The sequence below is a fragment of the Amphiura filiformis genome, chromosome 4 (assembly GCF_039555335.1).
Source record: "Amphiura filiformis chromosome 4, Afil_fr2py, whole genome shotgun sequence".
Lineage (NCBI taxonomy): Eukaryota > Metazoa > Echinodermata > Ophiuroidea > Amphilepidida > Amphiuridae > Amphiura > Amphiura filiformis.
Window position 1 is genome coordinate 44,015,645 of NC_092631.1, and position 12,632 is coordinate 44,028,276.

Below are 12,632 nucleotides of genomic sequence, written 5' to 3' on the forward strand. Positions count from 1 at the left end.
GAAAATTCCGTCGGAAGCCGCCGCGCCCCGCGAAAAAATTGGCTTAGGATTTGCGCGAGCCTAGAAAAACGCCCGCACTTCGCAAAAAAATGGTTTAAGAAAAAAATGGTTTAAGAAAAAAATTCGTTTAAAAAAATTGAAACATCTAAGAAATGAACGAGAATCATTTTCCATTTCCGACCTCCGAGGAGCGACGGCGTTGGCGAATTCAGGAGCAGCGAGCTCAAATTAATCAGCGGAGAAGGGAAATGCGTCCGAGACGTTTTGGACCCAACCCCCCTACGGTTCAAGATCTGCGGAAACAGGCGAGGGATGCCGGCCTTCGAGGTTATTCTCGCTTGCGGAAAGCGGAGTTGGTTCAATGTTTGCGAGATAACTACGCGATAGAGCGGGAGCCTGCGCAGGATCTTTTTGACTTGGAGCAGGAGCCTTTCGACTACCCGATAGATTGGAGGCCTATTCACCCAGATCCAGAGCTTTTACGCCAAGAGCAGGAGCTTTTTGACTTGGATCAGGAGCCTATCGAGCACGCGATATATCAGAGTCTCCACCCAGCGCCGGAGCTTGTAAACCCAGAGCAGGAGTTTTTCGACTTACGCGATATTGAAGAATCGGAGTCCGCGCTAAGACGGTTTGCGATTCAGTACACGGTGCCGGGACTGCCTGGCTTTGCGCCGGAGACGTTTTTGCAAGAGGCTCGGGTAATAATTGTCCTTGGTGTCCTTGGAGAAAACCGCGGGATAAAAGCGAAGATGATTCTTCGCTGCTGGATGGTGAAGACCAGACTTGAGACTGGGCTAGAAGTCAGAAAGGAAGCCGTATTTCATTCTGAACAAACGATTATTCTAGAGGCCACCGACCTTGGCGAGGTTTACGATACCTGGTCGGCCAGAATTCTCGAGAACATTTCTACCTTTATAAACCTAGGAAGCGGCACGGTATCTCGATCGCGTGTATTTCTGAGAATAAAGTGTTATTGTTTATCGGTTGGTAATTATTTCCTCCAGTGGGGGATTCCCCTTGTCATGACGTCACAGAGACTGACATGTAAACACTGCACTCGTACACAGACGATTGTAAAAAATGGAGATAGAAAACTTAATAAAACTCAATTAAAAAACACAGTGAAAGCATTCTTCGTCTCTTATTAGTTGTAAAATGGTTTATTTTACTAGTAAATACCCATGACACTTGCAAAATCCCGAAAATAAAAGCTGTAATTTAGTCATAATGATCAGTCCGGTCAATATTTTTCACCGGTTATTGCGCCATTACCGCGATAAAATTTCGAAATCCAAAATCACCAAAAAATGACCCCACGTTGCACGAAAATAACAGAACAAAAGTAAAATCGAAGTTAACGTAATGAAAGATAATATATTTCCCAAATAAAAAATTATAATGAAATAAATTTGCCCTCAGTATTTTTCTTTTTTCTATGATTTTATTCGCACTGTTTTTGCGGTGTTTACCGTGTAATGCATAGTAACTCGGTGCTACGGCGCAATGCATGCGGGAGCCGTATGCGGCGCTCACTGTGCACTCGGTTGTGCTGAGGCACCGGGCGCGTGCGGGGACAATGGCGACTTTACAGAGGGTGATATATTCGTGTTTCACGCATTATTTTTGACATTTTTATTTATAATTACAACGTTTTAGATGTTATTATGATAAATGGAAACTCACACAAAGGCACTGGATCATATGTGCAGAGTTTGTAGTGCATATATTTCTACAAAGAAAGCTAAATTATTATTGAATGATACTACATGTTCCGTAAAAGCTACGGCGCATTGAAATCAAGGATTTTGTCGAGATTTTAGACCTCGTAAAACTTTACGAGGCCTAAAATCTTGATAAAATTCTCTATTTCAATGTTCCATAAAAGCTACGGCACATTGAAATCAGGGATTTTATCGAGATTTTAGGCCTCGTAAACTTTTGCGTAAAAAATAAAGAACATTGAAATCAATTAAAATTCTCAATGTCAATTTTATCGAGATTTTAGACCTCGTAAAACTTAAATAGACATAAAAACATGATAAAAATATCTATTTCAATGTTCCGTAAAAGCTACGGCACATTGAAATCAAGGATTTTATCGAGATTTTAGGCCTCGTAAACTTTTGCGCAAAAAATAAAGAACATTGAAATCAATTACAATTCTCAATATGTCAATTTTATCGAGATTTGAAGTCCCGTAGAACGTTACGAGGCCCAAAATCTTGATAAAACTCTCTATTTCAATGTTCCGTAAAAGCTACGGCACATTGAAATCAGGGATTTTATCGAGATTTTAGGCCTCGTAAACTTTTGCGTAAAAAATAAAGAACATTGAAATCAATTAAAATTCTCAATGTCAATTTTATCGAGATTTTAGACCTCGTAAAACTTTACTAGGCCTAAAATCTTGATAAAAATCTCTATTTCAATGTTCCGTAAAAGCTACGGCACATTGAAATCAAGGATTTTATCGAGATTTTAGGCCTAGTAAACTTTTGCGTAAAAAATAAAGAACATTGATATCAATTACAATTCTCAATATGTCAATTTTATCGAGATTTGAAGTCCCGTAGAACTTTACGCTGCCCAAAATCTTGATAAAACTCTCTATTTCAATGTTCCGTAAAAGCTACGGCACATTGAAATCAAGGATTTTATCGAGATTGTAGGCCTCGTAAAGCTTTGCGTAAAAGAGTTTGTAGTGCATATATTTCTACAAAGAAAGCTAAATTATTATTGAATGATACTACATGTTCCGTAAAAGCTACGGCGCATTGAAATCAAGGATTTTGTCGAGATTTTAGACCTCGTAAAACTTTACGAGGCCTAAAATCTTGATAAAATTCTCTATTTCAATGTTCCGTAAAAGCTACGGCACATTGAAATCAAGGGTTTTATCGAGATTTTAGGCCTCGTAAACTTTTGCGTAAAAGCTGCGTAAAAGTTACAGAACACTGAAATCAGTTAAAATTATCAATTTCAATTTTATCAAGATCGTAAAACTTTACGAGGCCTAAAATCTTGATAAAATTCTCTACTTCAATGTTCCGTAAAAGCTACGGCACATTGAAATCAAGGATTTTATAGAGATTTTAGGCCTCGTAAACTTTTGCGTAAAAAATAAAGAACATTGAAATCAATTAAAATTCTCAATATGTCAATTTTATCGAGATTTGAAGTCCCGTAGAACTTTACGAGGCCCAAAATCTTGATAAAACTCTCTATTTCAATGTTCCGTAAAAGCTACGGCACATTGAAATCAAGGATTTTATCGAGATTTTAAGCCTCGTAAACTTTTGCGTAAAACATAAAGAACATTGAAATCAATTAAAATTCTCAATATATGTCAATTTTATTGAGATTTTAGGTCTCGTAAAACTTTACGCTGCCCAAAATCTTGATAAAACTCTCTATTTCAATGTTCCGTAAAAGCTACGGCACATTGAAATCAAGGATTTTATCGAGATTGTAGGCCTCGTAAAGCTTTGCGTAAAAGAGTTTGTAGTGCATATATTTCTACAAAGAAAGCTAAATTATAATTGATTGATACTACATGTTCCGTAAAAGCTACGGCGCATTGAAATCAAGGATTTTGTCGAGATTTTAGACCTCGTAAAACTTTACGAGGCCTAAAATCTTGATAAAATTCTCTATTTCAATGTTCCGTAAAAGCTACGGCACATTGAAATCAAGGGTTTTATCGAGATTTTAGGCCTCGTAAACTTTTGCGTAAAAGTTACAGAACACTGAAATCAGTTAAAATTATCAATTTCAATTTTATCAAGATCGTAAAACTTTACGAGGCCTAAAATCTTGATAAAATTATCTACTTCAATGTTCCGTAAACGCTACGGCATATTGAAATCAAGGATTTTATCGAGATTTTAGGCCTAATAAAATTTTGCGTAAAAGCTGCGTAAAAGCTACAAAACATTGAAATCAGTTAAAATTCTCAATTTCAATTTTTCAAGATTTTAGGCCTCGTAAAGCTTTACGAGGCCTAAAATCTTGATAAAATTCTCTATTTCAATGTTCCGTAAAAAGCTACGGCACATTGAATTCAAGGATTTTATCAAGATTTTAGGCCTTGTAAAGCTTTGCGTAAAAGCTACAGAACATTGAAATCAATTAAAATTCTCAATTTCAATTTTATCGAGATTTTAGATCTCGTAAAGCTTTACGAGGCCTAAAATCTTGATAAAATTCTCTATTTGAATGTGCCATAGAAGCTACGACACATTGAAATCAAGGATTTTATCACGATTTTAGGCCTTGTAAAGCGTTGCGTAACAGCTATAGAACATTGAAATCAGTTAAAATTCTCAATTTCAATTTTATCAAGATTTTAGATCTCGTAAAGCTTTACGAGGCCTAAAATCTTGATAAAATTCTCTATTTGAATGTGCCATAGAAGCTACGACACATTGAAATCAAGGATTTTATCACGATTTTAGGCCTTGTAAAGCGTTGCGTAACAGCTATGGAACATTGAAATCAGTTAAAATTCTCAATTTCAATTTTATCAAGATTTTAGGCCTAGTAAAGCTTTACGGGAGCACGGTGGCCTAGCGGATCCGGAACGGGCACTGACTCATAATCGAAAGTTTGGAGGTTCGAGCCCCGGCGACGCCATCGTGTTGTGCCCTTGAGTAAGGCACTTTATCTCGATTACTCCTCTCCACCCAGGTGTTTAAATGGGTACCGGCATCCGCATTCTTAAATGCTGGGAAGGTAACAGACTCGCTGTAGAGGAGGTGTAGCGATCCTCCTATAGCAACATTACATGGAGGAGTCTGGCCCAATCGCCAATGAAAGAGAGATGGGCACTCCGATCACTGTTTATACAGGATCGTCTCCTTTACCTTTTAAAGCTTTACGAGGCCTAAAATTATGATAAAAGTTTTCCAATGCTCCCTACATGTACAAGCTACGGAACATTGACATCAAGAGTTTTATCAAGATTTTGGGTCTAGTAAGGCTTTGCGTAAAAGCTACGGAACATTGTAATCGAGAATATAATCAAGATTTTAGGCTTCAAAGCTTTACGAGGTCAAACTTTGAGGCCTAAAATCTTAATAAAATTTATGATTTCAATGTCCGGTAAAAGCTGCGGACATTAACATCAAGAGTTTTATCAAGATTTTAGGCCTTGTAAAGCTTTGCGTAAAAGCTACGGAACATTAAAACCAAGAATTTAATCAAGATTGTAGACCTCGTGACGCTTTATAAGGCCTAAAATCGCAATATAAGTCTCAATTTCCATTTTATCGAGATTTTAGGCCTACGTGTAGTATATAGCAAAATTTTACGAGGCCTAAAATCTCGATAAAAATATCCATTTAATGTTCCGTAAAAGCTACGGAACATTGACATCAAGAGTTTTCTAAAGATTTTAGGCCTCGTAAAGCTTTCTAGGATATACATGTATATACCTTTTTTTTCACCCTGATGTGACAGTGACGTCAATGTGTTAAAGCAGCTGTTTCGCTCACGCATATGCGACATCTTGTGTGCGCCAGCCCTTTGAACAACCACTAGCGGTTTGAGGCTGCACACAAAGAAATGCGCACTGACGTCACTGCCACATCAGTGTGAAAATGGTATAGTGTTTATGCTTGTTTTCCAATTTTATATAAAATGAGTTTTAAAAATGCATTGTACATTGCTTCACATTCATTTTTCAAGTATACCGGGGTATATTGTATATATTATCTCTCCTGAAATGTTCTCAAATAAAATTGGTTTGTTGTCTTCTCATCTATTCTTATGTTCCTGTAGCCGCTAAATGTATGGTTGTTGAATTTCGCAAAATAGTCCCCCATAGCTGACGGTGTCAATACACACATGCATAGGGCAGTATACAATGTATACTTGGTCACAACTGTGTGGGTGGACGACATAAACTTGAACTGAAGGAAGAATGTCTAACTTGTTACTGAATTTTAAAAGTTGATAATATTTTTCCTTTGAAAATAGGAATATTTGAAAATGTTCAACAATCAACATATCTGTCCACTGTGCACATTTTTCTCCTACCATATTCATTCCATTAACCACACAGGGTACTTGACAAAGTCATTTTGGGCGGGCCCTTATTTTTTATATTGTTTACACAATTACATGAATATGTAAAAAATAGCCCAGAATATGGACCTTGTGTGTAGAAAGCTCTGCATGTGTTTGATACACAAGTAGTTGCATGCATCATGCACATAATGATAAAGGATTGTGTGTACAGTGTAGTATCAAAGTCGCTGGGTGGGTACTTATAGGGGCATGGGCTGTTAATGGAGCGAATATGGTACATGTATCAGTAGTTCAGATTTGCAGCTAACGATGGTACATCCATGACTGTAATTGACTGTGCTTGTATCATGTGTATTGGAGTTAAGACCAAACAAGTCTCGTATTGCTAACAGACCAGACCAGCGCCCGATGGTGTCAGGAATACAGAGATGTCGAGCCACACTCATGCTGAATCAATATCAAATCTGGACACCTGCATCATGTGTAAATGAAAAGGATAAAATGGAAATTAGTCAAATTCTTGTAAACCAATACTGTAAGAACCCAAACATATCTAACCAATGCAATATTTTGATAATTTACAAATCCACCGCTAGGCCCTGTTAACTTCTACGCAGAGCAGGACATCATCGAATGGCAAGTCCTAGACTAAATCCCGGCCCGCAGTGAGTTTCCCAAGTGACTTACATGTAGTTGCTAAAATGCTACGCTCATTCGTGGTTGACTTACCAAAAAAATGTTAGTGTTTTATAATATGCAAAGTGATAATTTGTGTTCATCATACTCTTTTAACATGCAAAATGCATTGAACTTTTTTTTTGGGGGGGGTACATTTTTCTGGGGGAAGTCATCAGCCATGAATGATCCTGGCATTTAGCTCTAGGGACACATTTATTCAATTTCAGGTACCCGATTACCCTCCCGAAAAATGTAAGGCGACAAAAAAAAAACCCTGCTCTACTGCGTAATTAGGCCTTGGTCGTGGTCTAAGGGTTGGTCTGTCAGGATTTTATATAATTTCTCACCCTAAAAAATCTGATGGGACCGTTGGGCCAGTAGAACAGGGTTTTTTTTGTTGTCTAAAATTATTGTTTCAAAAAGATTGCAACACATTGTTAATTTTAACTTGCATTTACATACCGGTATCATAAACGTATTTCATACTCCATCAATTTGCAGTAGGCCTCTTCTGGTATAATGGCGACTATAACTTTCCATTATTGGATGACACCTGAAAATAACAATAAGGCAAATGGAGCATATACGGTAAATAAAAGTGCAAAAAATGTACACTCTTTGTTGTTGTTACGCGTACGGTACCTCATTAACATCAATGCAACTTTCAATTGTATGACTGGCTCTCTGGTACCCTGGCAACTACAGCTTCCATCTCTGTCAATACAGGACATGATTGCTCAAAAAGTTAGTCTAGCCACGAATACTTAAAGGCTAGAGACCATTGCATTCAAAAATCTAGTTGAAATCACTGAGTGCATGCTGTAAATCATAGAGTGCCCCTTTAATGGGTTTATGGGTAATTTCGCTAGTACTTAATTTCGCTAATTCGTAATGATCATCATTTTCATGGGAATCTAATTTTGCTACAAGGGTAATCCAGGAATTCATGTTACAATTCAATGTAAATATGCCAAATTTGCGGGTATTTAATTTCACGAATTAAGGCCTGTAGCGAAATTAAATGGTTTTACAGTATTAGAATTACCAGGAAGTGTTGTGGCAGAGAAAACAAAATGTTGCCCTATAAAAAAAACAAAAAAACAAGGCAACAAGTGCAAACAGCCAAAAGGATTATTGAGCTAAATTATTACGGAAGCACCATTTGATTTTCAGGGGGTGCATGGGAGCTTGGGTATGGCGGCTACAATTTTTTTTTTTCGCCGCATAGGGTGGCATTTTTTTTTTTTTTTTCAATTTAAATACTGTATAATCTTTATAAATGCAGAGTTGGGTGGGGGATTTTTTTTCTTTTTTTACTCAGCAGTGGTCAAATTTGTATTTAGTTTGTCTCACTATACCATTTTTAACCCATGATACGGCTGCATGGAAAATGATATACATACATGTATACCGGTAGTAAGGCTACAGAAAAAAAAACCTTGTTCTATGGGCGGATGGACCTTTCAAGTAAGGTCGTTTGGTCTGGCTTTTTTTTGGCAAAATGACCGGCACCAAAAATCAACAAAATCTGTAATATTTTGCAATTAGGGGAATTACAACAAAAAAATGTTCCTGATATTTTAGAAATTTGGGTCTGCATTCATTTGTATAGAAAATTTGCAAATTTTGAAAAATCTGGGTTGGTCGCTCTCAATGCCCCAGCATATCAAATGGTGCACCCGTATGGTAGATTTTGTAGCTATTTAGGGGTGGTGCAATAATAATGTGTACACCCCGGGTGGTGAATTATAGGGGGGGGGACAAAGATTTTTTGGCAGGCCAAAAGAGGCGGGGCGGGGGCAAGCATTATTTGGCAGGTCGAAAGGGGGGGGGGGGGGCAAGCGATTTTTGGCAGGTCGAAAGGGGTGGGGGTGGGCAAGTAATTTTTAGCACAAATATTTTGGACACCGTTCCTATATTATTGTTATGAACACGTTAAAATATGCAAAATTTCCTGCTCGCTAAGCTCGCATAAGACAATTTTAAATTCAGATTCCAAAAAATCGTGCATGTGTAAAGGGGGGAGATCAGGCTGTGCAATAATTATGAGCCCTGGGGGAGAATGAAATTGGGGGGGGAGGGGCAAGAAATTTTTGGCGAGCCGAAAGGGGGGGGGGGAGCAATTTTTGGCAAGCCGAGAGGGGGGGGGGGCAAGCAATTCTTGGAACGTATTCATGGGACACCTTTTTAATAAAATGCTCTAATTAATAAAAAGGCTTAGGAAAACAGTACGGAAACGCTATATGCAAATTTTCCTACTCACTGCACTCGCAACATACATATCTAGACCATTTAAGGTTTGCAATTTGGGATCCCATGGCATGTTCAAGGGGGGGGCAAGCAATTTTGGTGGGCCGAGAGGGGGGGGCAAGCGATTTTTGGCAAGCCGTTTGGAAATTTTACTCTGGGGGGCGGCTCATAATTATTGCACAGCCCCTAAGGGGTGGTGCAATAATTATGTGTACCCCCGGGGGTGAATTATAGAAGCATCGGGGGGGCAACGATTTTTTGGCAGGTCAAAAGGGGGTCAAGTGATTTTTGGCAGGTCGAAAGGGGGGGGGCAAGCAATTTTTGGCACAGATATTTTGGGTACCGTTTCTATATTACGCCCTAAAAAGGCGTAGGAAAACGTTAGGCAAAATATGCAACATTTCCTACTCGCTACGCTCGCATTATATGATAAGACAATTTCAGGTTTTAAATGCGGGTCCCCCAAAATCTTGCATGTGTAAGGGGGGGCAAAGATTTTTGGCACGTCAAAGGGGGGGCAAAGGTTTTTGGCACGTCGAAAGGGGGGGGCAAAGATTTTTTGTCATGGCCAAAGGGGGGCAAGCGTTTTTGGCAGACCATTTTGAGAATTCACCCCCAGGGGTACACATAATTATTGCACCACCCCTATAATGATTTGTTTGTCACATCAAAAGGGGAGGCAAAGGTTTTTTGGCACGTCAAAAGGGCCGGGGGGTAAAGATTTTTGGCACGGCAAAAGGGGGGGGACGATTTTGGCAGACCAATGGAATTCACCACCCCCGGGTACACATAATTATTGCACCACCCCTCATTCAATTGCTTGAGCATGTACATGTAAGCTTACATTGTAAACGTTATTTTGACATGTTAAAACTTGACTTGAGCATGTTGAGAGAGCTGAAACTATATTATACATGGAAGTGGAACTTACTTTTTATACTGTCTGTGACTGTGTCAGATACGTCTCCTTCATTTCTTGATATTCTCATAATATCACGTGTGCAAAATCTGGTGATCAGAGAATTTGTGCATGTTGTCATGGTTGTGAGACAATTGTGGATCTTTGAATTATTTCCACTCGTCGGCGGTACAGTTTGCCGGCATCACTGCCATGACCATTGATGTCACTGCACATTCTAGCATTTTATCCTTAATTGTACAGCAAAATTGGACCGTAAAATCGAATGCATTCGTTCGTTTGATGTTCAAACTGGTCAGACGACAAGAGCATGCTTCACATGTGTACAGTATGTCTACTCGTACACGATGCATGTCACAGGTGGTTTGCGTTCACCGTCATGTATTCAATGTACGCGCACCTGTTGTTTTCAAGGCCAGACATGTCAGACTTGTATACACCCCGGGTACCGGGCCCGGGTATAAACAACAACTTGGGGAATCCCTTTTACCTAATACTACCAGGTGAAGTAATCAAATAAAGACTTCCTAAACAATAAGTCGGCTTTATTCTACTATTAAAAGAAGCGTTTATTTCATTTAAAACGACCATACTTGGCGAAATATTATTACATCGCCTTAAGTGTTTTATTAATTTTTTATTGTTTAACATCAAATTAATCTTGGCTGCTATAAATAACTTAAATAAGCGTCCTTCATTGATTGTATTGCGGGTTGTATTGTCGCCCAATTAGCATGATTAGGTGGTTTACTGGTACACAAATTACGTTTCTACGCCCAATTCTCGTAAACACAGAATGAATCTAACCGATCTATGAAAAAAAAACACCCAAAAAGTATAGCAACACGTCACCTTTGGGCGCTAATCAATACAAAGTGGAGTGTGGCAACAAGATGACGTAGTTAAAGAGGACGGTACTTCACGTGGGGCATATTTTATTTGAACTTCATGGCAATAGACTGTTTTTCATGTTTTTCGAAAGAAAAAAGTATATTTATCAAGTGAAATATTAATAAATAAATGATTCTCTGGACATTAAAAAATATAACAACTGATAGCAGCATGTTTTAAAGCCTTCAAGTATATATGACACCGCGGAATATGAGTCACATACATCGAACCGGCCACATTTTCTTAAAGTTTAAAAAGAAAAAAAACGAGTCAAAATGCAGCAAAAACCTTCCAAATAAGCTCAAATAACAATACAATTTTATTTCAAACCATCACAAACAGTATACAACTCATAGATTTGATTTTACAGTTCACTAAATGGACCTTGTCAACATTTACGCGAGAGGATTTATTACGTTTTGTTTACATTATGACCACTGTGTGTATAGCGCCACCAACGGTGGAAACTCCCAGATAGCGATGAGCGCCGGCGATCTTTTTTCTGCAATCGAGATACCGTGGCGGGTGGGTGTTTGAGTCGATTCAGAGCCTTGAGCTTCACACGGTGGAGTACGAGCCGTTGGGCGGCTCTTCGTACATCCCTCTCCCGGAGTTTTTAGCGAAAAAGACAGCGATCGTCAATCTCAAAAACGATGACGACGCGTGCTTCAAGTGGGCCGTCACAAGGGCGACGCACATGGTTGGCGTGCACCTGGAACGAATCGGCAAGACCCTTCGAGAAAAAGCCGCCGAGCTGAATTGGGACGGCGTGACATTTCCGACTCCCCTTTCCGACATCGGCAAATTTGAGAGAAGAAATCCGACCATTTCGGTGAACGTGCACGGTTTTGACGGAAACAAAGTTTACCCTCTTCGGATTAGCGATCGCGATTGCCAACGCGAGGTCGATTTGCTTCTCATTTCCGACGAAGAAAAGCAACACTACTGCGTCGTGAAAAGTTTGAGCAGATTGCTGAAAACGCAGGTGTCAAAGAAGAAAGTTGCTCGCTACTTTTGCCGGCGGTGCTACGCGTCCTACACCTTCAAGGAGCGACTGGCTGTGCACATCGATCTCTGCCGCTTGCACAAATCGGTGAGGATCGAGATGCCTGAAAAGGACTCCGTCCAGGAGTTCAAGAACCATCACAGATCGCAAAATGTTCCCTTTGTCGTCTACGCCGACTTCGAGTCCTTTACGAAGCCTATTCACACTCGTCAGCCCGATCCCAACGGCAGCTACACGCAAAAGTACCAGAAGCACGACCCTTCGGGATTTTGCTACTACATCAAATGCTTCGACGACTCGCTGTACAGGCAAGACCCGGTCGTGTATACCAAAAGATCGGAAGACGAGGACGTGGCTCAGATTTTTGTGGAGCGCCTCGAGGAAGACATCCGACGCATTTACTGACGGTTTAAATTCCCCCAAAATATGGTCTTCGGCCAGCGGGAACGACCTATCTTCGCGGAGTCGAGCGATTGCCACATTTGCAAAAAGCCCCTGACCCCTCTAGACGAAGAAAACCGCGTCGTTCGAGATCATTGTCATTTTACGGGCAAGTTTCGAGGAGCGGCGCACAACAAGTGTAACTTGCGGTATAGGAAGCCAAAATTCTTTCCCGTGATTTTCCACAACCTCGCCGGTTACGACGCGCACCTGTTCGTTAAAAATCTGGGCAAGACCGAAGGAAAGATCGACTGCATTCCGAACAACGAGGAAAAGTACATTTCCTTCACCAAGCAGATTGTCGTTGACTCCTTCGTTAACGAGGAGGGGAAAGAAGTCGAGGTCAAGCGCGATCTTCGATTCATCGACAGCTTCAAGTTTATGGCGTCGAGCCTATCTAAGCTCGTCGACAATCTC

General features: G+C 39.8%; 1 long non-coding RNA gene across 1 annotated transcript; it reads right to left on the bottom strand.

Annotated features, from left to right (window-relative positions):
• Positions 1-2,123: 2,123 nt before the first annotated feature.
• On the bottom strand, positions 2,124-10,858 carry LOC140150919 (uncharacterized). The gene is made up of 3 exons (XR_011858871.1): positions 9,890-10,858; positions 7,171-7,261; positions 2,124-6,502 (listed from the first exon to the last, which is right to left on the bottom strand). It is a non-coding gene; the product is annotated as an uncharacterized lncRNA (long non-coding RNA).
• Positions 10,859-12,632: the final 1,774 nt, after the last annotated feature.